Consider the following 22,829-nt stretch of genomic DNA (forward strand, 5'->3'; position numbering starts at 1 on the left):
CATATTGACGGAACACCACATCTATTATTTAGTTCTTCTCAGTTATGTACCCACCAATATTAAATGTTGTTAAACATGGCAAGAGGGTGAAGCAAAAGAAAACTACCCATCTAGTCCAATTTAAACGAGGCCGGGAACAACAAACAACAATTCCGGAAACTCCTCATGTGCATATGTTAGGTTAGGTCCTGTTCTGCCCAAAACCATATTTTAGAGTTATTAGGCATGCAAAACAAAGTCAACATGATAAACTAGGCAAAATCCTACCCCATTTACATATAAAGTTTGTTAGGTTTGGAGCTATGGTTAAATAGTTATGAATTAAATCATTTTAGCATGGCATAGGGGCAAATTAAAACAAACATCATTTTAAACATTTTAAACATGGATGGAAAAGACATATTATTAAACTAGACACAATTCTAAGCAAGTTTCATATATAAAACATTTTAATCCGATGCACGGTTAGTGAGTTATTAAATGCATGAACTAGGGGGACTTTTCTGTAAAACTGCAGTCTCAGGAAATTAGTAAAATTCGCAAGACCAGGAAAAAACACAACGGGCCGAATCTGGAACAGAGCATGGGCGCAGGATAGTATGCAGCGCACAGGGCGAGGGAAAAAGGTGGCTTCTCACACTGGGCCAACGGGCTGAAGGGGAAGCAGAGCGGCGGGCCGGCGGATCTGGCGAAGAGAGCTGGGCCTTGGAGACCGAGCGGGGAGCTGGGCCAGGCCAGGGCGTGCGATGGCCCATGCGGGCGAGAGGGGCGAGCGTCGGCGTCGTCCTTCTTCCATGCGCCTCATGGGCAGAAGAACAAGACGGCGGCGGCGTGACAAAACTCCGGCGAAGGCGGGTTTCGGCGAAGCTGGAGAGGCCGGGAACGGGTCGCAGGGCCCCGGATCCGGTGGATCCCGGCCGGATCTGGCGAAGACGGGGCCAACGACGAGCTCCCTGGGCGGCGGCAGCGGGCACCTGCGAGAGAGAGGGAGAATTTAGAGGGAGAGGCCGAAGGAGGGAGGAGAAGGAAGTAGAGAGGCGGGGCGGCGAGGTTGTCTTTCTGGAGGTCTCCGGCGATGGGCGGCGCTCGTCGCCGGCGAGCGCGGACGACGGGTCAACGCGGCGGAGGAGCTCGGATCGGGATCTCCTCTCCTGATCTGGAGCTCGGGGAGCAGGGGCGGCGCGGTGCGGGCCTCAGAGCCCAGATCGGGGCCCGGGCGGGCCTGGAGCGGGCCTGGCGGCGCGGGGCGATGTGGGCGCGGGGAGGCGACGTGGCGGCTTCCCGTTGGCTGCGGGCGTCCTGTGTGGTGGCGGCTGGCCACCAGGATGGCGCCAAGTGGCAGGGACGAGGTGGCCGGCGGTGGAAATAGAGGAGAGGAGGTGGGAGGCGGCTGGCTGATGATTGGGGCGTGGATTTCGAGGAGGAGGAAGGAGAAGGCCAAAAATGGCAAGGGGGGCTGCTATATATAGCAGGAGGAGCTAGGGTTGTGGGTTTTAGTCCGTTCCGGAGCCGTTCGATCTTGATCGGATGACCCGGAGTGGAAGGGGGTTAGATAGGTGGGCTAGTGGGCTGTGAAGAGAGGTTGGGCTGAGATGAGAGGAGAGGAGTGCAGCCCGGCAACTGTTTCCGGAGACCGAAAACGTCCGACGTTAGACCGATTATATTGTCGCTATAGTTTAACGGTTGGGCTATCAAAGGAACTCTGAATGCGATGAAACTTGACAGGCGGTCTATCTACACTATAATAAGACCGCACGCCAACTTTCGACCCATTCCGAGAACAGTTTTCCGGCCACTTATAAAATGCTATTTCGGAGATGCCGCGAGCGCGTGCAAGTGTGTCTGGGCTCAGAACGGACAACGGAGAGAACGAGGAGGCCGGGACGCATGCAAGTTTTAAAACATGATGATGCAATGCACATGATGACATGATAAGATGCAACACGTAAGCAAATGACATGGCAATGACAACAAATAACTGGAAGACACCTGGCACATCGGTCTCGGGGCGTTACAACACTCCACTACGAGAGGATCTCGTCCCGAGATCTAGAATGGCACCGGAGGGAAAAACGGAAGAGAAAGAGAAGAGATAAAACTAAGTTGCTTCTTTGACAAACGAGTGAGACCAAAGAACCTTGGAAAGGTTAAGTCATAACGAGAAAAGAATACAACAGAGATGAACGAAGTTGAAAACAATCCGTTAGGAAAAGGAACAAGGAAGAAGAAATTCGAACAGCACTCCGGTTGGAAAGATATGCAGGGCTTAATAAAATGAAGAACTTGAGCAGAGGGCACACACTCCGGTTAAATTGATAAGCATGAAAAGAAAACAATCCTCGCAATCCAAGATGATGATTGAAAAGAGCAACATCACAAAGCCTCCGGGAGAAAGAATAGAAGCTAGATCGTTTGGAAATGAAAGAATTGAGAAGAAAATGACAACTTCTGCCAACAATTGAGCTTGGAAAACACCCTTCCAAGAAAATTATAACGGAGTTGTTGGAAAACAAACAACGAAACGAATAAGCTTGTAGTGGGCTTATGGAAAACATCTCAACACTGAAATGAACTTCTGCCACTAACGAAAACAAGATTGGATTGATAAGAACAAGGAGACGAGAAACTATTTCACCGGGAGGACAAAAGAAAAACTTGGGTCAAATATACGCCTCACACTAGGAAAATCCTTAGGGAAGGCTTTAGGTGAAACATGACGCAAGCTAACTCGAACGAAAATATTGGTGGATTTAAAATACATCATTCTTAACAACATGTGAATCATGAAACATGAACTAAAATTATCAAGAATGACATAATACCACTTCCAATGATACGGTAGAAAGAATTGCACTCCGGATTGCCAAATGAAGAATGATTGAGCTCCTCTAAAAATAATCTTGATGAACACTTGGAGAAGGAATTAAATCCTTGATGAACCGTCATGTAGAACCTCCATGAAGAACTCCGGTAAAAAAAAGAATGAACAAACGAAATGAAGGATGAAAAGAATAAGGTTGAAGCCTTGAAATGATTTAGATGGATCTTCATGATGAAAAAATTGAGAGAGCTTGGAACTCCGGGAAAAGAAAGATGAATCAAATGAAACCGAGAATTTGAAGAGCCTCCGGAATAAGGAATTGAATTCACTCAATGAAACAAAAATAAGAATTACATAATGCTCATCCTTCACCAATTAAATTGATGACAAGCAATGGATTTGGCATACTACTTATTCTCGTAGAAAGGATTAAAAGAGATATATCAAAACTTGAGAAGGTCTTCAACAAACCACCGGTAGAATTGAAATAACGAATAAATTGATGAGGAAGAGAAGTCTTGAATGAACCACCGTAAGAATTAAAATGAACGAAGAAAAGATAAGGACAACACCGGGAAGAATTAGCAAATGAATGAAGAAGCTTGAGAGAATTTAGATACATGAGAACGAAGGGATCACGAACTGATTCGAGATCACCTGAACGAAGCACCGGTAAAATTTGGAGTATGAGAGCTGAAAGCTGGAATGAATAATTCTGATATGATGGCCTCCAGAGAATCAAACTGAAATGACTCCTGAATTGCTCCGGATAGGTGAAAAGAAATCTCACATTCGAAAACAATTATGAGAGGATGGTCTCGAACTAGAACCACGAATCCCTGAGAGAACGGATAAGATATGGAGGAAAAACTCTTCTTCGGTCTTCAAATGTTGAGAATGACAACGAGAAACACCACCAAGAATTATTTAAACCCTCCGAAAGAATCAAAAGCGAAGAGGTTGAACCAACGATGAAAAGAATTTGAAAGATCTTGGAGAAATACATTTGACTGATGATAATTCATTCTTACGTCAAACTTTGACAAGAAATTTGAGGATATCTCCGGGAAATAAGAAGAGTCAGGTAAGATCCTGGGAAAAGACCTGTGGGTTAGGGCCCACTCAAAAGAAACATCGTTGAAGTATTTAAAAGATAGATTGCACAAGTTGAATTACATAGCTCAAAAGAGATAACATCCTCGAAAGAGCTTGAATGAAAGCAGAGTGGAAACATGATTCTTCTAGATATCTTGAGCACTCCAGAACAATTGAGTAGCGAGCGGTGAAAGATTATTAGAATTACCATTATGAGAAGGCATTGAAATGAGGAAAAGGATATGACCAACAAAGCTTGAATTAGTTCCACCGGAGAAGAAAGAGAATGAATAATGATAACTTGAAGCTCCATTAGTATCTTCTTGAGAATCACCGGATAAGAACATTGGCAAAAAGAATGGAGAGACTTCACACGAATAAAAAGATACTTTATTAAGAAATCTGAGTCCTTGAAGAAAACAAAGGGAGGGAGGGGGGGAAAAACAAAGACAACTTGGAGATGGATGAAACAAACACCGTTGAGAAAACTGAGATTGAATCTTGCAGATGTTGAAAATGAAAGGATCCACTTGAAGAGAGACACGCCGGTGAGAAGAATTGACATGACAATCTCAATAAACGAGAAGGATTAGTATTCACATAGGAATATGAGAACACCATTTGGGGAAGGTATGGAATCAACATTTGACTTCGAAGCAACTCGAATACCACAACTCAAAACAAAAACAAAGGATTGGCTTGCGGAATAAGCCGGAACAAACATATGATAGAGATTTCGTCCGAAGTTTTCATGGTGGGGCCTACACGGGCTCGATCATACAGCACCATCATGTACAAGGCAGTGCACATGACATACGAAGCGTCCCCGAGTTGGCATAGCCAAGGACTCTTTAAGACACAACGAGACCACTATAAAACCGACCGGACCGTGAATAGGCGGACCACTAGGCGTCGAACCCCAATTTCATATCATACATCTGTCGGAAAGATATCCTAAGAGCTACTTGAATTCCCACCTATGAAACTCCCGAAACTTTCCGGTTATGCAATCAGGTGTTGGGGATACAGGGGAAGCATAATATCTCACCCAAACTAGCAAATCCTACATCCAGCTGTATCCATCCTTCAACACATAACCAAGAAACCTTCGGAAATCGTCTACCTCAACCTTCGAAAAGCATCCGTTATACGAGTTATGGCAATACTCCCGAACTCCCGCCCCAGTACTGCGTGGCGTCGAGGTTATCTCACCAACGAACTGCATAAAAGAGATTTTCGATGTCGGCGAAACTATCTCAGGTATTCCCGAACTGCAACGATAAAATTGTGACGACAACACCTCGGAGCTCAACTCCCCGGGACACTTCCACAAAACCCCTAACAGGAGGCACCAAGACAATGTTCTTGTCACAAAACCATCGGAAGGATTCCGAGATACCCGCGTGATCCTAAAATTTTTTTAGTGAAATTTGAGAAGAGAAGAGTTAAAACTCTACGTCAGGATGCCTTACGACAGCGATGAGGAGACTGGGAAGTAAAAAGAATTCCTAAACTCTCCGATATATAATTCCTAATTGACTCAAAACATTTTTCTAGACACAACTCGGCCGCTAATAACGATCAATCAATGGGGAGCTCCTAAGGTCGGGGAAGGCTCTGATACCAACTTGTAACGCCCTCGATGCGGCTATATCTCCCACGTGTCGAAGCACGACTTAGAGGCATAACCGCATTGAAAGCAATGTCGCAAGTGAGGTAATCTTCACACAACCCATGTAATACATAAGGGAAAGAGATAGATAGTTGGCTTACAATCGCCACTTCACACAAATACATGAATAAAGCATTACATCATCCAAATACAATCAGGGCCCGACTACGGAGCCAAAATAAAAGAAGAACCCCAAATGCGACAAGGTCCCCGATCGACCCCAACTGGGCTCCACTACTGATCAACTAGAACGAAACAACACAAAGGACAAGATCTTCATCGAGCTCCTCTATGAGCTTGGTTGCGTCATCTGCATGGTTCAACGGCACCTGCAAGCTGGTTTGGAAGTATCTGTGAGCCACAGGGACTCAGCAATCTCGCACCCTCGCGATCAAAACTATTTAAGCTTATAGGCAAGGTAAAGGTATGAGGTGGAGCTGAAGTAAGCGACTAGCATATATGGTGGCTAAACATACGCAAATGAGAGTGAGAAGAGAAGGAAAAGCACGGTCGATAAAAGTATGATCAAGAAGTGATCCTATAGCAACCTACGTCAAGCATAACTCCAACACCGTGTTCACTTCCCGGACTCCGCCGGAAAGAGACCATCATGGTTACACACGAAGTTGATTCATTTTAATTAAGTTAAGGTTCAAGTTATCTACAACCGGACATTAACAAATTCCCATCTGCCCATAACCGTAGGCACAGCTTTCGAAAGTTCAAATCCCTGCAGGGGTGTCCCAACTTAGCCCATGACAAGCTCTCACGGTCAACAAAGGAATAGACCTCCTCCCGAGACATTCCGATCAGACTCGGTATCCCGGTTCTACAAGACATCCTCGACAATGGTAAAACAAGTCCAGCAAGACCACCCGCTGTGCTGACAAATCCCGATAGGAGCTGCACATATCTCGTTCTCAGGGCACACCGGATAAGCTAAGCGTACAGGAGCCGGCGTAAACCAAGTTGCCAAGGGATGGCCCTGCACGGTGCTCTGGGTTGGACCAACACTCAGAGGAGCACTGGCCCGGGGGTTTAATAAAGATGACCCTTGGGCTGGCCGACCCAAGGGAAAGAAAAAGGCTAGGTGGCAAATGGTAAAACCAATGTTGGGCCTTGCTGGAGGAGTTTTATTCAAGGCGAACTATCAAGGGGTTCCCATTATAACCCAACCACGTAAGGAACGCAAAATCCGGGAACATAACACCGATATGACGGAAACTAGGGCGGCAAGAGTGGAACAAAACACCAGGCATAAGGCCGAGCCTTCCACCCTTTACCAAGTATATAGATGCATTAATTAAAATAAGATATATTGTGATATCCCAACAAGTAAACATGTTCCAACAAGGAACAACATCTCCATGTTCCAACAAGGAACAACCTTCAATCTTCACCTGCAACTAACAACGCTATAAGAGGGGCTGAGCAAAGCGGTAACATAGCCAAACAACGGTTTGCTAGGACAAGGTGGGTTTGAGGCTTGGTTCAACAATATGGGAGGCATGATAAGCAAGTGGTAGGTATCGCAGCATAGGCATAGCAAAAGAGCGAGCAACTAAGCAAGCAAAGATAGAAGTGATTTCGAGGGTATGATCATCTTGCCTGAGATCCCGCAATGAAGAAGAACGAGTCCATGAAGAAGACAAACGGACGAGGTCGAACGGATCCTCACAAACGTGACGTTAACGGAACTAACCCGAAGAAGCAACACCGGAAAGAAGCAAACAACATAGTAAACAACCAACACATAAGCATGGCATGATGCACAACCAAGTATGATGCATGTCCGGTTTAAATATGCATGACATGGCAAAGTGCAACAACCAAAACTACAAATTAAGTGGAGCTCAATATGCAACGGGTTGCATATTGATGGAACACCACATCCATTATTTAGTTCTCTCTCGGTTATGTACCCACCAATATTAAATATTGTTAAATATGGCAAGATGGTGAAGCAAAAGAAAACTACCCATCTAGTCCAATTTAAACGAGGCCGGGAACAACAAACAACAATTCCGGAATCTCCTCATGTGCATATATTAGGTTAGGTCCTGTTCTGCCCAAAACCATATTTTAGAGTTGTTAGGCATGAAAAACAAAGTCAACATGATAAACTAGGCAAAATCCTACCCCATTTACATATAAAGTTTGTTAGGTTTGGAGCTACGGTTAAATAGTTATGAATTAAATCATTTTAGCATGGCATAGGGGCAAATTAAAACAAACAACATTTTAAACATTTTAAACATGGATGGAAAAGACATATTATTAAACTAGACACAATTCTAAGCAAGTTTCATATATAAGACATTTTAATCCGATGCACGGTTAGTGAGTTATTAAATGCATGAACCAGGGGGACTTTTTTGTAAAACTGCAGTCTCAGGAAATTAGCAAAATTCGTAGGACCAGGAAAAAAACACAACGGGCCGAATCTGGAATAGAGCATGGGCGCAGGATAGTATGCAGCACACAGGGCGAGGGAAAAAGGTGGCTTCTCACACTGGGCCAACGGGTCGAAGGGGAAGCAGAGCGGCGGGCCAGCGGATCTGGCGAAGAGGAGCTGGGCCTTGGAGACCGAGCGGGGAGATGGGCCAGGCCAGGGCGAGCGGTGGCCCATGCGGGCGAGAGGGGCGAGCGTCGGCGTCGTCCTTCTCCCGTGCGCCTAACGGGCAGAAGAACAAGACGGCGGCGGCGTGACAAAACTCCGGCGACGGCGGGGTTCGGCGAAGCTGGAGAGGCCGGGAACGGGTCGCAGGGCCCCGGATCCGGTGGATCCCGGCCGGATCTGGCGAAGACGGGGCCAACGACGAGCTCCCTGGGCGGCGGCAGCGGGCACCTGCGAGAGAGAGGGAGAATTTAGAGGGAGAGGCCGAGGGAGGGAGGAGAAGGAAGTAGAGAGGCGGGGCGACGTGGCTGTCTTTCTGGAGGTCTCCGGCGATGGGCGACGCTCGTCGCCGGTGAGCGCGGACGACGGGTCAACGCGGTGGAGGAGCTCGGATCGGGATCTCCTCTCCCGATCTGGAGCTCGGGGAGCAGGGGCAGCGCGGTGCGGGCCTCAGAGCCCAGATCGGGGCCCGGGCGGGCCTGGAGCGGCCCTGGCAGCACGGGGCGATGTGGGGCGCGGGGAGGCGACGTGGCGGCTTCCCGTTGGCTGAGGGCGTCCTGTGTGGTGGCAGCTGGCCACCAGGATGGCGCCAAGTGGCAGGGACGAGGTGGCCGGCGGTGGAAATAGAGGAGAGGAGGTGGGAGGCGGCTGGCTGATGATTGGGGGCGCGGATTTCGAGGAGGAGGAAATAGAAGGCCAAAAATGGCAAGGGGGCTGCTATATATAGCAGGATGAGCTAGGGTTGGGGGGTTTTGTCCGTTCCGGAGCCGTTCGATCTCGATCGGATGACCCGGAGTGGAGGGGGGTTAGATAGGTGGGCTAGTGGGCTGTGAAGAGAGGTTGGGCTGAGATGAGAGGAGAGGAGTGCAGCCCGGCAACTGTTTCCGGAGACCGAAAACGTCCGACGTTAGACCGAATATATTGTCGCTATAGTTTAACGGTTGGGCTAGTAAACGAACTCTGAATGCGATGAAAATTGACAGGCGGTCTATCTACACTATAATAAGACCGCACGCCAACTTTCGACCCATTCCGAGAACATTTTTCTAGCCACTTATAAAATGCTATTTCGGACATGCCGCGGGCGCGTGCAAGTGTGTCTGGGCTCAGAACGGACAACGGAGAGAACGAGGAGGCCGGGACGCATGCAAGTTTTAAAACATGATGATGCAATGCACATGATGACATGATAAGATGCAACACACAAGCAAATGACATGGCAACGACAGCGAATAACTGGAAGACACCTGGCACATCGGTCTCAGGGCGTTACACTTCTCTTGTCTTCTTTCCTTCTAGTTCTCTGTTAATGTAAAGAGAAAGGAGGAAGAGAGAAACCCGGCCGCCACTTTTGTCCAGTCGGACCAATTTGGCCCAAGGCCTAGGCTACCGCAAGCCCTTTAGCCAGGCCGGCCCATTCTGCTTCACGGCCTGCTAGACCCAGCCGCCTCCCACTAGTGTCGCAACCCTAGGCCGACCGAAACCATCTCCTTCTCGATCCCTCTCTCCCTCCTAGCGCCGTTACCAGGAGACCCACGCTCGACTCCCTCCTCTCGCCGTGATCCTTTCTCCCTCTCTCGATCTCCCACGCCCGTACCTCCCATCTCCCTCTCGTGCCCTATGATGCAACCCCATCGTCGTGCACCACCTTTAGCACCTCCAGCCGCCTCCCATGGCGCCCTCACCCGCGTGCGAGACCTCCCCGTCGCCAGCACCGCTGCCTTGCCGCACTTGAGTCCTCGTGCGCCTCCCTGCTTCGTCCTGCCGCAGCGCCGCCAAGCTCCTCCAACCGCCCCTGCCGGCGACCGACAGGTCGCTGCCGTCCGTCTCCTCCACTTGGAGCCTGCGCAGCCACACGCCTAGAGGCTGCCGCCCACTCCTCCCTCGATCCCGCCGGATTCAAGCGCCGCGATGCAGCTCCCTCTCCTGCGCGTCTCACTGTCGTCTCCCCGCATCGGACCTGGCCTCCACCACCTCACCTTCATCTTCCTCCCCGCCAGGGTCCCTCGCAGTATCCACCTCGTCGCCTTGCCTCGTCGCTGGCCCTGTTCCACCTCGTCGCCTCGCATCCGCAGAACCAGGCCACGGCCGCACCATGGCCGCCTCCCTCCTTTGCACCCGGCCTCGACTAGAGTCGCCCCTGTCAGCAACCACCACGACCACGAGGCTGCACTCTCCTTCCCCTGCACAGGAGCTCGCAGCTACCACCATCGCCTCCTTGTTGTTGGCATCCTAAGGCCCTTTTGTTATTTTGTATTGGACGCGGCAAGATCGACTACAACGACACCAAGTTCCACCACCGGCAAGACCCGGACTCCGAATGAAAGTACAACTACAAACCCGAAGAACTCAGATGCATCAAGTCCCCGAGGAGACCCGTTTTTTCGTCAAGTTCGACTACATTGTGACGCGTCAAGTACCTATACCGTGTCTCCGGAATCGCCAAGACCGTCCCGAATATTGCCAAGTACCACTTTGATTCCGGAACGCGACAAGTACCACGACGCCCGGAGTCCTCGGATCCGTCAAGTTCCATTATGAGATATACAACTACCGTCGACCTCGAAGACCTCGGATTCACCAAGTTCTCACGACGACAAGTGTGACCCTTAGGATGCGCCAAGTTCGTCCTCACAAAAATGCCAAGTACCACTCATGTCGGCAAGACCCGCAAGTCGGACCCCGAATGATCAACGTCTCGTGGACCGTGTACAACTACCATCGCCCCGAAGACGTCGGAGTCATCAAGCACCTCTCCGTACGAACGTGAACGACTACCATCGCCGAGATCGCGAGAACCTCTACCGTCGACCCTAGAGCATTGAGAATGACTACTTCCACTACCGTCGTCGCGAGAACGTCTACTTCCTCTACTTTGCACCAAACGAGAACTGTCCCGCTTGCACGCTTCGAAGGTATAACCATGAGACGACCGCCCATGAACGAATGCATGTGTGATGTATGAGATGCTCGTGTTTGCTCCGTTCTTGAATTGTCGGTGCACGTTGCCCCTCTTTTGCCTGTCACCATCGTCGACTCATGGGACACCCGGTATCCGGGAGTGCCCCACCATCTTTTGCACGCATCCGCACATTTCTCCTTTGCATCGGTATCTCAATCGAGTTACCGGAACCGGGACATTGCCGTGGCACCATTTCGGTATCGTTGCCGTGGCACCCCTTTCCTTTCCACCACGGTGACAAATGCTTCATAATGCTCTTGTCAACTTGTAATATAAATTGCATAAACATGTTCATGTCATCCGCATCATGATAACAACAATTAAAATATTAGATTGTTGTTGCAATAAATTACTAAGGGATATGAGGATTTACCGGATTCGTTATTTGTTATATCTGGCCCCATTTAAATTGTTAGATGGTATAGTTTTGTTATGCTTCACCTCTTGCCATGTTAATCAACATTTAATATTGTTGAGTACCTAAACGAGAGAAAACTAAATAATTGATGTGGTGTTTCGTCAATATGCAACTCGTTGCATATTGAGCTCCACTTAACTTGTAGTTTTGTTTGTGCCCATATTGCCATGTCATGCATATTTAAACCGGACATGCATCATACTTGATTGTGCATCATGCCATGATTCTGTGGTGGTTGTTTACTATGATGTTTGTTTCTTTCCGGTGTTGCTTCTTCCGGTCGTTTCCGATAACGTCGCGTTTGTGAGGATTCGTTCGACTACGTCCGTTTGTCTTCTTCATGGACTCGTTCTTCTTCCTTGCGGGATCTCAGGCAAGATGATCATACCCTCGAAATCACTTCTATCTTTGCTTGCTAGTTGCTCACTCTTTTGCTATGCCTATGCTGCGATACCTACCACTTGCTTATCATGCCTCCCCTCTTGTTGAACCAAACCTCTAACCCACCTTGTCCTAGCAAACCGTTGTTTGGCTATGTTACCGATTTGCTCAGCCCCTCTTATAGCATTGTTAGTTGCAGGTGAAGATTGAAGTTTGTTCCTTGTTGGAACATGTTTACTTGTTGGGATATCACAATACCTCTTATTTAATTAATGCATCTATATACTTGGTAAAGGGTGGAAGGCTCGGTCTTATGCCTGGTGTTTTGTTCCACTCTTGCCGCCCTAGTTTCCATCATATCGGTGTTATGTTCCCGGATTTTGTGTTCCTTATGCGGTTGGGTTATAATGGGAACCCCTTGACAGTTTGCCTTGAATAAAACTCCTCCAGCAATGCCCAACATTGGTTTTACCATTCGCCACCTAGCCTTTTTTCCCTTGGGTTAGGCCAGCCCAAGGGTCATCTTTATTTTTAACCCCCCCCTCGGGCCAGTGCTTGACTAAGTGTTGGTCCAACCGAGTGATGTCCGGAGCTACCAGGGGCAACTCTGGGCTGGCCCACCCGACGTCTTACTCATCCGGTGTGCCCTGAGAACGAGATATGTGCAGCTCCTATCGGGATTTGTCGGCACATCTGGGTGGTCTTGCTGGTCTTGTTTTACCATTGTCAAAATGTCTTGTAACCGGGATTCCGAGTCTGACCGGGTCTTCCCGCTAGAAGGAATATCCTTCGTTGACCATGAGAGCTTGTGATGGGCTAAGTTGGGACACCCCTGCAGGGATTTGAACTTTCGAAAGCCGTGCCCGCGGTTATGGGCAGATGGGAATTTGTTAATGTCTGGTTGTAGAAAACCTGAAGTTGACCTTAATTAAAATGCACCAACCGCGTGTGTTACCGTGATGGTATCTTCTCGGCGGGGTCCGGGAAGTGAACACGGTGTTGGAGTTATGCTTGACGTAGGTTGTTCTAGGATCACTTCTTGATCATAGTTGTTCGACCGTGCTTTGCTTTCTCTTCTCGCTCTCTTTTGCGAATAGGTTAGCCACCATATATGCTAGTCGCTTGCTGCAGCTCCACCCCATACCTTTACCTTACCCATAAGCTTAAATAGTCTTGATCGCGAGGGTGTGAGATTGCTGAATCCCTGTGACTCACAGATACTTCCAAAACCAGCTTGCAGGTGCCGATGAGTTCGTGCAGATTACGCAACCAAGCTCAGGAGGAGCTCGATGAAGATCTTGTCCTTTGTGTTGTTGCGTTTTCCATTTGATCAGTAGTGGAGCCCAGTTGGGATGATCAGGGATCTGTGTAGCATTTGGGGTAGTCTTCTTTTATTTTGGTTCCGTAGTCGGACCTTGACTGTATCTGGATGAATGTAATGCTTTATTCATGTAATTGTATGAAGTGGCGATTGTAAGCCAACTATGTATCTCTTTCCCTTATGTATTACATGGATTGTGTGAAGATTACCTCACTTGCGACATTGCTTTCAATGCGGTTATGCCTCTAAGTCGTGCTTCAACACGTGGGAGATATAGCCGCATCGAGGGCGTTACACGCATAGGGGGTCCGGATCGGAACTCGGGGGCTGCGACCCATTCAGGGTCGCGCGGCTCGGTGATGTAAAACCACCCCGATTGCCACCCCTTTAGGGACTCCACGAAGGAGCCCTCGGGCCATAGGACGTTGGGCATCTTGCCCACCATGGCGCCTCCGCACTCCGCCTGAGTGCCACGCACCACCTTCGGCTTGACATTGAAAGTCTTGAGCCATAGGCCAAAATGGGGGCGGATGCAGAAGAAAGCCTCGCACACGACGATAAACGCCGAGATATTGAGGACAAAGTTTGGGGCCAGATCGTGGAAATCCAGGCCATATTAGAACATGAGCCCCCGGACAAATGGGTGGAGAGGGAAGCCCAGTCCGCGGAGGAAATGGGGGAGGAACACCACCCTCTCATGGGGCCTGGGAGTGGGGATGAGCTGCCCCTCTTCGGGAAGCTGGTGCGCAATGTCGTTAGACAAGTATCCGGCCTTCCTCAGTTTTTTGATGTGTCCCTCCATGACGGAGGAGACCATCCACTTGCCTCCCGCTCCGGACATGGCTGGAGAAGGTTGAGGTGGGGTGTGCGGACTTGGGCGCTGGAGCTCGAGTGCGCGAAAATGGATAGGCAAAGGAGGAAGAAGGCGTGGATGAAAAGATGGATCCTTATCCCCTTATATGGGCGGACGCGACTATGCGCCCCCACCAGCCTGGTAAACCTCACTTATCTCCCAAGCGTCGTAGTCAATGGCGCGGTTGGGTTACCCACACCCGTATTGATGAGAATCCCGAAATAAGGGGACATGATCTCTGCTTTAACAAGACGTGCCGAGGAAAATGCCTCGCTAAACACACTGAGGTGGGACAATAAAACAATTCGAATAAAGACTTGGCCGTGGTGTGATGTCACGCTACGGAATACGCCGGCAGATTAGATTTGTGTAAATATTATTCTCTCTATGGAAATATGTGGAAACTTATTTTTGTAGAGCCGGACACTACCTTTGTGTTCAAAATCTTCTATGAAGTACTTGGAGGAGGAACCCACCTTGCAATGTCGACGACAATTTGCTCGCCGGACTCGTCGTCATTGAATCCTGGTTCAGGGGCTACTGAGGGAGTCCTGGATTAGGGGGTGTCCGGATGGCCGGACTATACCTTCGGCCAGACTCCTGGACTATGAAGATACAAGATTGAAGACTTCGTCCTGTGTCCGGAAGGGACTTTACATGGCGTGGAAGGCAAGCTTGGCAATACGGATATGTAGATCTCCTACCATTGTAACCGACTCTATGTAACCCTAGCCCTCTTCGGTGTCTATATAAATCGGAGAGTTTTAGTCCGTAGGACGAACAACAATCATACCATAGGCTAGATTCTAGGGTTTAGCCTCTCTGATCTCGTGGTAGATCTACTCTTGTACTACCCATATCATCAATATTAATCAAGCAGGATGAGGGTTTTACCTCCAGCAAGAGGGCCCGAACCTGGGTAAAACATCATGTCCCCTGCCTCCTGTTACCATCCGACCTAGATGCACAGTTCGGGACCCCCTACCCGAGATCCGCCGGTTTTGACACCGACAGTTACCTTGTGATGCCATGTAATGTCTTGTGGTGAGTGGCATGAGCTTGCAAAGTTGCTATCATGAATCTGTTTCTGCCATGTCATGTTTTTCTTCCAAGTCTGAAACTGATCATATCACTTGTCATGTTTGCATGGGTGCTACCTCATTTTCCATGCATCTTTGGTTAAAGTTCAGTAAGGGAGTTTTGTTCTTTGTCTTTATTACTAGCGTGCCATGCCTTTGTTTTCCATGATATGTTCATATAACATGTTGTTTTCTAGCTCTTAACATTGCTACATGATGTTGTTTATACCATGTTTAGTATTTTCTCTAAGTCTATGAAGTTGTTATCATTTGCAATTTTGCCATGCTATTTTAAGCTTGTTCTAGTGAGTTCTAGCAGGAGCTCAGTGTTCATGATTTGTAGAGCTTCACTTGTACTTTACTGTCGTGTGCTTTGTTGCTATGTTGGAGTGTTGTAGCATAGTTTCTTGTTGCATCTTAAGTGTTATGATGTTGTTAAGCGCAGTTTTGCATCATTCTTGTTTTGCTCGTGATTTGCAAATCATGCATCCGTTTCCAGTGATCCTTATATCGATTTTGAGCGAAATCACCCCATCTTTCTAGCGGCATGCTTGGTTTGCCAACTTGATTCCTTTATCATATTTTCCCTTCCGGAGTACCCTTATGCATTGCACATCATACCTTGCATTCCATGCCATGTCTTGCATCATGTTGCTTGTGCATTGCACCGCGATTGATTGTTGTTCTGTTGCTTGTGTTCTTGCTTTGGGTAGAGCCTAGAGACGAGTTCATGAATGAGGAACCTGTTGATTATGTTTCCAAGGAGCAAGCTTTCGACATCTCTAAGAACTCTGTAGGCAAGATGATCATCACCCTCGATATCACTTCTATCTTTGCTTCCTAGTTGTTCGTTCTATCGCTATGTCGCGCTACCTACCACTTGTTTATCATGCCTCCCATATTGCCAAGTCAAACCGCTAACCCACCTTCCTAGCAAACCGTTGTTTGGCTAAGTTACAGCTTTTGCTCAGCCCCTCTTATAGCGTTGCTAGTTGCAGGTGCCTTGCAGGTTGTTCCATGTTGGAACATGGATATGTTGGGATATCACAATATCTCTTATTTTAATTGATGCATCTATATACTTGGCAAAGGGTGGAAGGCTTGGCCTTTTGTTCGGTGTTTTGTTTCACTCTTGTCGCCCTAGTTTCTGTCATACCGGTGTTATGTTCCTTGATTTTGCGTTCCTTACGCAGTTGGGGTTATGGGACCCCCTTGACAGTTCACTTTGAATAAAACTCCTCCAACAAGGCCCAACCTTGGTTTTAACATTTTTCTAACAACAACCTAAAATTTTTCCTAGGGAGTAATTAACCCGAGGATCATCTTTATTCAACCCCCCCCCCCCCGGGCTAGTGCTCCTATGAGTGTTGGTCTGAACCGAGTAGACTACGGGGCCACCTTGGAGAAACTTGATGGTTGGTTTTACTCGTAGGATGTCTCATCCGGTGTGCCCTGAGAACGAGATATGTGCAGCTCCTATCGGGATTTGTCGCCGCATTGGGCGGTCTTGTTGGTCTTGTTTTACCATTGCCGAAATGTCTTGTAACCGGGATTCCGTGACTCATCGGGTCTCTTCGGGAGAAGGAATATCCTTCGTTGATCGTGAGAGCTTGTGATGGGATAAGTTGGGACACCCCTGCAGGGTATAAACTTTCGAGAGTCATGCCCGCTGTTATGTGGCAGATGGGAATTTGTTAATATCCGGTTGTAGAGAACTTGACACTTGACTTAATTAAAATGCATCAACTGCGTGTGTAGCCATGATGGTCTCTTTTCGGTGGTGTCCGGGAAGTGAACATGGTTGGGTTATGTATGATCGTAAGTAGTTCAGGATCACTTCTTGATCGCTTCTAGTCTTACGACCGTTACATAGTTTCTCTTCTTACACTTATACTCGTATGTTAGCCACCATATTTTCTTAGCGCTTGCTGCAACTCCACCTCATAACCACATCCTACCCATTAGCTTAAATAGTCTTGGTCTCATGGGTTTTGAGATTGTTGAGTCCTCGTGACTCACAGATACTACCAAAACAGTTGTAGGTGCTGATGATAACAGCGCAGGAGATGCTACTGAACTCAAGTGGGAGTTCGACGAGGACCTTGGCCCTTACTACGTGTCTTTTCCTGATGATCAGTAGTGGTGCCCAGTTGGGACGATCGGGGATCAAGCATTTGGGGTTATCTTCTTTTCATTTGGGTTTGTCCATAGTCGTACTATGTGTGTACTCTGAATGATATATGAACTATTTGATCATTGTGTGACATGGCGATTGTAAGCCAACTATCTATTTATCCCTTTCTTGTTCATTACATGGGATTATGTGAAGATGACCCTTCTTGCGACAAAACCAACATGCGGTTATGCCTCTAAGTTGTGCCTCGGCACGTGGGAGATATAGCCGCATCTTGGGCATTACAAGTTGGTATCAGAGCCATCCCCGACTTAGGAGCCCCCTGCTTGATCGAATCGCTAATGTTGTTGAGTATAGAACAAAATGTTTGAGTCTTAGGATTATATATATTGGAGAGTAGGATTATTTTTACTCCTTAGTCCCCTTCATCGCTCTGGTGAGGCCTCCTGATGTAGATGTTTTGACTTTCCTCTCCTCATTTTTGCTATAAAAAAATTAGGATCACGTGGGTATCTGGGAATCATTCCGATATTCTTGTGATGAGAACATTGTTCTTGGTGCATCCTGACATTTAGGGGTTGTGGCAGTGTCCCGGTGAATTGAGCTCCGAGGTGTTGTTGTCACAATTTTATCGTTGCAATTCTGGAATACCTGAGTTCGCCGACATTGAAAATCTATTTTATGCAGTTAGTGGTGAGATAACCTCGATGCCAACCAGTACTGGGGAGCGAGTTCGGGAGTATTGCCATAGCTTGTATAAAGGATGCTTTTCGAAGGTTGAGGTACATGATTTCCGGAGTTTTCTTGGTTATGTGTTGACGGATGGAAACAGTTGGAGCGTAGGGCTTGTTAGTTGTGTAGGGGTACGCAGTCATTTCAAAAATTTCCTACGCACATGCAAGATCATGGTGATGCATAGCAACGAGAGGGGAAGAGTGTTGTCCATGTACCCTCATAGACCGTAAGTGGAAGCGTTATGACAATGCGGTTGATCTAGTCGTACGTCTTCACAATCGACTGATCCTAGTACCGAAAGTATGGCACCTCCGCGATCTACACACATTAGGCTCGGTGACGTCCCATGAACTCTCGATCCAGCTGAGTGTCGAGGGAGAGCTTCGTCAGCACGACGGCGTGACGACGGTGATGATGATGCTACCGTCGCAGGGCTTCGCCTAAGCACTACGATGATATGACCGACGTGGATTATGGTGGAGGGGAGCACCGCACATGGCTAAGGGATCAATGATCAACTTGTGTGTCTTTGGGGTGCCCCCTGGACACGTATATAAAGGATGGAGGGAGGAGGAGGCCGGCCCTCATAGGGCGCGCCCAAAGTGTGGAGTCCTACTAGGACTCCCTAGTCCTAGTAGGATTCCACCTCCCACATGGAATAGGAAAAAGGGAAGGGAGAAGGAAAAGGAAGGAAGGGGCGCCCCCTTTCCCTAGTCCAATTCGGACCAGTCCATGGGGAAGGGGTGCGGCCAGCCTTGAGTCCATTAAGGCCCAATACGAATTCCCGTAACTCTCCGGTACTCCGAAAAATACCCGAATCACTCAGAACCTTTCCGATGTCCGAATATAGCCTTCCAATATATTGAACTTTACGTCTCGAACATTTCGAGACTCCTCGTCATGTCCCCGATCTCATCCGGGACTCCGAACAAACTTCGGTCATCAAATCACATAACTCATAATACAAATCGTCACAGAATGTTAAGCGTGCGGACCCTACGGGTTCCAGAACTATGTAGACATGACCGAGACTCATCTCCTGTCAATAACCAATAGCATAACCTGGATGCTCATATTGGTTCCTACATATTCTACGAAGATCTTTATCGGTCAAACCGCATAACAACATACGTTGTTCCCTTTGTCATCGGTATGTTACTTGCCCGAGATTTGATCGTCGGTATCTCAATACCTAGTTCAATCTCGTTACCGGCAAGTCTCTTTACTCATTCCGTAATGCATCATCCCGCAACTAACTCATTAGTAACATTGCTTGCAAGACTTATAGTGATGTGCATTACCGAGATGGACCAGAGATACCTATCTGACAATCAAAGTGACAAATCCTAATCTCGATCAATGCCAACTCAACAAGTACCATAGGAGACACCTGTAGAGCACCTTCATAATCACCCAGTTACGTTGTGATGTTTGGTAGCACACAAGGTGTTCCTCCGGTATCCGGGAGTTGCATAATCTCATAGTCATAGGAACATGTATAAGTCATGAAGAAAGCAATAGCAATATACTAAATGATCAAGTGCTAAGCTAACGGAATGGGTCAAGTCAATCACATCATTCTATAATGATGTGATCTCGTTAATCAAATGAAAACTCATGTTTATGGCTAGGAAACTTAACCATCTTTGATTCAACGAGCTAGTCAAGTAGAGGCATACTAGTGACACTCTATTTGTCTATGTATCCACACATGTACTAAGTTTTCGGTTAATACGATTCTAGCATGAATAATAAACATTTATCATGAAATAAGGAAATAAATAATAACTTTATTATTGCCTCTAGGGCATATTTTCTTCAGTCTCCCACTTGCACTAGAGTCAATAATCTAGTTCACATTGCCATGTGATTTAACACCAATAGTTCACATCACCATGTGATTAACACCCATAGTTCACGTCGCCACGTGACCAACACTCAAAGGGTTTACTAGAGTCAGTAATCTTAGTTCACATCGCCATGTGATTAACACCCAAAGAGTACTAAGGTGTGATCATGTTTTGCTTGTGAGAGAAGTTTAGTTAATAGGTCTGCCATATTCAGATCCGTATATATTTTGCAAATTTCTATGTCAGCAATACTCTGCATGGAGCTACTCTAGCTAATTGCTCCCACTTTCAATATGTATCCAGATTGAGACTTAGAGTCATCTGGATCAGTGTCAAAACTTGCATCGACGTAACCCTTTACGACGAACCTTTTGTCACCTCCGTAATCGAGAAACATATCCTTATTCCACTAAGGATAATTTTGACCGTTGTCCAGTGCTCCCTTGCCAAAATCAGTGTAGGGCATACAATAGATCTGGTAGACAGCATGGCATACTTTATAGAACCTATGGCTGAGGCATAGGAAATGACTTTCATTCTCTTTCTATCTTCTGCCGTGGTTGGGCTTTGAGTCTTACCCAATTTCACACCTTGCAACACAGGCAAGAACTCCTTCTTTGACTGTTCCATTTGAGCTACTTCAAAATCTTGTCAAGGTATGTACTCATTGAAAATATATCAAGCATCTTGATCTATCTCTATAGATCTTGATGCTCAATATGTAAGTAGCTTCACCGAGGTCTTTCTTTGAAAAACTCCTTTCAAACATTCCTTTATGCTTTCCAAAAAATTCTACATTATTTCCGATCAACAATATGTCATTCACATATACTTATCAGAAATGTTGTAGTGCTTCCACTCACTTTCTTGTAAATACAAGCTTCACCGCAAGTCTGTATAAAACCATATGCTTTGATCAGTTCATCAAAGCATATATTCCAACTCTGAGATGCTTGCACTAGTCCATAAATGGATCGCTGGAGCTTGATCACTTTGTTAGCACATTTAGGATCGACAAAACCTTCTGGTTGCATCATATACAACTCTTCTTTAAGAAATCCATTAAGGAATGCAATTTTGAGATCCATTTGCTAGATTTCATAAAATGCGGCAACTGCTAACATGATTCTGATAGACTTTTAAGCATCGATACGAGTGAGAAAATCTCATCGTAGTCAACACCTTGAGATTGTCGGAAAAAAATTGCGACAATTCAAGCTTTGTAGATAGTAACACTATTATCAGCGTCTGTCTTCCTCTTGAAGATCCATTTATTCTCAATGACTCACCGATCATCGGGCAAGTCAATCAAAGTCCATACTTTGTTCTCATACATGGATCCCATCTTAGATTTCATGGCCTCAAGCCATTTTGCGGAATCTGGGCTCAACATCGCTTCCTCATAGTTCGTAGGTTCGTCATGGTCTAGTAACATGGCTTCTAGAACAGGATTACCATACCACTTTGGTGTGGACCGTACTCTGGTTGACCTACGAGGTTCTGTAGTAACTTGATCTGAAGTTTCATGATCATCATCATTAACTTCCTCACTAATTGGTGTAGGAATCACTGGAACTGATTTCTGTGATGAACTACTTTCCAGTTTTGGGAGAAGGTACAATTACCTCATCAAGTTGTACTTTCCTCCCACTCACCTCTTTCGAGAGAAACTCCTTCTCTAGAAAGGATCCATTCTTAGCAACAAAATATCTTGCCTTCGGATCTGTGATAGAAGGTGTACCCAACAGTTTCTTTTGGGTATCCTATGAAGACGCACTACTCCGATTTGGGTTCGAGCTTATCAGTTTGAAACTTTTTCACATAAGCATCGCAACCCCAAACTTTAAGAAACGACAGCTTTGGTTTCTTGCCAAACCATAGTTCATACGGTGTCATCTCAATGGATTTAGATGGTGCTCTATTTAAGTGAATACAACTGTCTCTAATGCATAACCCCAAAACGATAGTGGTCAATCGGTAAGAGACATCATAGATCGCACCATATCCAATAAAGTATGATTACAACGTTCGGACACACCATTATGTTGTGGTGTTCCAGGTGGCGTGAGTTGCGAAACTATTCCACATTGTTTCAAATGAAGACCAAACTCGTAACTCAAATATTCTCCTCCACGATCAGATCGTAGAAACTTTATTTTCTTGTCACGATGATTTTCCACTTCAGTCTGAAATTCTTCGAACTTTTCAAATGTTTCAGACTTATGTTTCATTAAGTAGATATACCCATATCTGCTCAAATCATCTGTGAAGGTCAGAAAATAACGATACCCACCGCGAGCCTCAACACTTACCGGATCGCATACATCAGTATATATTATTTCCAATAAGTCAGTTGCTCGCTCCATTGTTCCGGAGAATAGAGTCTTAGTCATCTTGCCCATGAGGCATGGTTCGCAAGCATCAAGTGATTCCAAAAGTCCATCATCATGGAGTTTCTTCATCCGCTTTACAGCGATATGACCTAAACGGCTGTGCCACATTGTAACGCTCTCGATGCGGCTATATCTCCCACGTGTCGAAGCACGACTTAAAGGCATAACCGCATTGGAAGCAATGTCGCAAGTGAGGTAATCTTCACAAACAACCCATGTAATACAATAGGGGAAAAGATACATAGTTGGCTTACAATCGCCACTTCACATAATGACATGAATAAATCATTACATCAACCAGATACAATCAAGGTCCGACTACGAAACAAAAATAAAAGAAGAACCCCAAAAGCGACAAGGTCCCCGATTGACCCCAACTGGGCTCCACTACTGATCAACTAGAACGAAAGAACACAAAGGACAAGATCTTCATAGAGCTCCTCCTTGAGCTTGGTGCGTCACCTGGAATGGCATCATCGGCACCTGCAAGCTGGTTTT

Source organism: Triticum urartu, chromosome 2 (genome assembly GCF_003073215.2).
Source record: "Triticum urartu cultivar G1812 chromosome 2, Tu2.1, whole genome shotgun sequence".
Lineage (NCBI taxonomy): Eukaryota > Viridiplantae > Streptophyta > Magnoliopsida > Poales > Poaceae > Triticum > Triticum urartu.